Source organism: Festucalex cinctus, chromosome 3 (genome assembly GCF_051991245.1).
Source record: "Festucalex cinctus isolate MCC-2025b chromosome 3, RoL_Fcin_1.0, whole genome shotgun sequence".
NCBI classification, from domain to species: Eukaryota; Metazoa; Chordata; class Actinopteri; order Syngnathiformes; family Syngnathidae; genus Festucalex; species Festucalex cinctus.
This window is the reverse complement of record NC_135413.1, coordinates 2,984,295-2,987,119: the sequence shown is the minus strand read 5'-3', so window position 1 is coordinate 2,987,119 and position 2,825 is coordinate 2,984,295. Positions and strand designations below refer to the sequence as shown.

Sequence of the window (2,825 nt, the reverse complement as noted above, 5' to 3'; positions counted from 1 at the left end):
CTAACTAGAGCTGCGAGCAGCTATAAAGGGCCCTCGCAACCCGGGCCACGTTGGGGTATATGCAAGTCGGGGGACTTGCACGTTGGGGTACTGTTAAATAGACAAGGACCATGGAAAATAGAAATGCATTTGCCGTGCCTTGTGTGTAAAAAGGTGCAGTAAAAGGCCAAAAATGATGCACAATTCCCAAAATAAATTCAAAAGTGTGGACTTTCTGATGTGTGTGCAAAGTTTCATGAAAAGTCGCTCGTTTGATATTCAAAACCAGCATCTGTTTATTTGAAAACATTGCATGGCACAGAGATGGTGTGTGATCAAATAAAAAGCTTTTTGATTACTCTTAATGTGGTGTCGCTGTGCAACACATATGTATTCATGACATAGTGAAGTATTGTGACAGTTTTGTAGGGTCCAGCAAACAGTAAATGTGTGACAGTTATTCAAGAAAAAATGTAGCTTTGAAGCAGGCTAACCAATGACATCATCTAAAGGGGAAAAAAGCACATGAGCAAGCATAGGTATAAGTAGAGGAGAAAAAGAGATGAAAGAAGTGCGAGAGATGGAACAGGAGAGGAATGCAGCTGTTTATGTATAGCTGTTGTAACAGGACAGATTAAATAACACTTTAACCTGGGGTTAACAGCGCCCTAGGACAGATAAACTCTTTAGTGTAAAAGTTTTCTGGGACAGATGAATCCCTTGGGGTCAAAGAGTTTGGGTTAGCACATAGTCTGTCTTAGGATAATGTAACCTCCATGGATGAATTAGTCCTAGGACGCTTTGACCTGCGGGCTAAAACTTCAGGGGGGTTAACCTGTCCTGTTATATTGTGATCATCGTCTTCGTGCATGTCCTCAGTGGCTTCTTCTGTCTGTGTGGCAGCATTTGATACATCTGTAGAACAAAAAAGAATGAAGAATCATGTTAGATCTGTGAAGTTTGGTTGTCTTAGGTGTAGTTTACAGAACAGTCGTGTGCATATTTTTAGCATGGTAGTGTCTTAATACAAATGCATATTATGTAATGCACTGTATATGGATATTACAGACGTAATATTTGACGGTGATCTTATATTCATAGTTTTTGCCCGTTAATAAATAATATAGCTAGTAAGTAATAAGACACGCAAAAATGGTATAGTTGAATCCTCTGGGTCAAAAAGCAATGTTTTAGGATTGTGTGATGAAATGATGAATAAAAGTAAGGATACGACAGGTACATAAATGGTTATGTAAGTGTAAAATTTGGCATGGTGTGTCCAGATACATGCAGGATAAGTATAAAATATTATGGTGTGTGATTGATTTTTTCTTAGTAAAAATTAGTATTGTAAAGGTCAAGTCACAGTATGTCCAAAAATTTTTTTTTTTAAAAATCTATGGTATAGAAACATCACAATCAGGGGCAAAGACATAAAATTAATAATAGTAATTAATAATGATAGAATTTAAATACAATCTTTTCCATGAATATGTCAGTTATTTTGAGAAGATACAGAAAAAAAAGAACTTTGAAGTGTCTATCAGTGGATGAAAGAGGGCAAGATCACAGCATAGCTACATGATATCAGTCACATTTGAAAGTAATCAAGTGTAGTATGTATTCACATTATATACATTGAGAAATTGCGGCTCAATAATCAGTCAGTGTTTTAGTTAACAGTCCAATGTTACCTTCAAGATATTCCTAACAGAAAAAAAGGAACGTGCATTAACAAAAAAATGTAAAAATGTCCATTGTCAAACATGTCATTCATTATAGACAATGTGTAGGATGGGGATGCTTGCTGTATTAGTGTTTGTGTGTCTTCCATGTCATATAGCTTACCATCACGGACAAATGCATCACATGCATCCTTTATATCCAATGCAGTCTGGAGTTCTTTCACAAGCTTGGTTTTGAAGTCTATCTGTTTTTCAAGTGCTCGATTGACTCGAGTCACATGGACTAGTTGGTTCATTTGGGAATGAAGATCAAGGCTGCGCTGGTATAAGTCGTTGCGACTGAAAGCATGATCAATGCATGCATACTGTAATGACAAAGCATTCAATGAAAATCAGTCATGTTAGATTCCATGATTCTAAATAGCAGAGGTAACGTGTTGGTGCAAAACGTTGTGGTCGTGTTGCATGTTACTCAATGGCTGTGTGTGTCAAAACGAGTTTATTTGAAAGAATATACAAATATATACACACGGACATATATATTTATACAGTATAACAGTACCGCATGTATTGGTTTTAAGGAAAGAGTTGAAAAGCAGTGTTCAGAAAAAAGCATAAGACGCACAAAGTACCATTTCACTACATGTAATAAGTTGTCAAGTAGACATGTGAATTAAGTGGTTAAGATAGTGGCTACTGTGCAAGTAAGCTTCAATTGTCTCTAAAAGGTTAGCATATGTGTTCTACATGATATCAATGGCTAGACGTGCTCGTGGAGAAACATTACAAACAGAAAAACACACTAAAGGTGCCTTTAACAAACCTGTTAATAAATGAGAACTTAATACATATATGTATGGCATACTGTATATGATTGAGAAAGTTGTCCTGTTTAGTTTATGTATTGTATACTTACGGAAAAAAGTTGGCAATCTTTGCGTATGGAGATGATTAGAGGGTCTTTATCAAAAGAGAATTTGCTTGGTGATTTGTTCATGTTCTGTAGAAAAGCAAAGGAGTAGAAATAAATACAGTATCATACTTCATAAACATACAAGAAATTTGTAGCTGTATTAACCATTGTTGGTATTTGAAGTGATAATTTAGGAATAGAAGTGTAGTGATTGCAGAATTTATAGAGTGCTTACCTTGTATGACTTT

The 2,825-nt window shown here is 35.8% G+C and overlaps 1 long non-coding RNA gene across 1 annotated transcript; it reads right to left on the bottom strand.

Annotated features, from left to right (window-relative positions):
* Positions 1-250: 250 nt before the first annotated feature.
* On the bottom strand, positions 251-1,969 carry LOC144015616 (uncharacterized). Its single transcript, XR_013282773.1, has 2 exons — positions 1,828-1,969; positions 251-894 (listed from the first exon to the last, which is right to left on the bottom strand). It is a non-coding gene; the product is annotated as an uncharacterized LOC144015616 (long non-coding RNA).
* Positions 1,970-2,825: the final 856 nt, after the last annotated feature.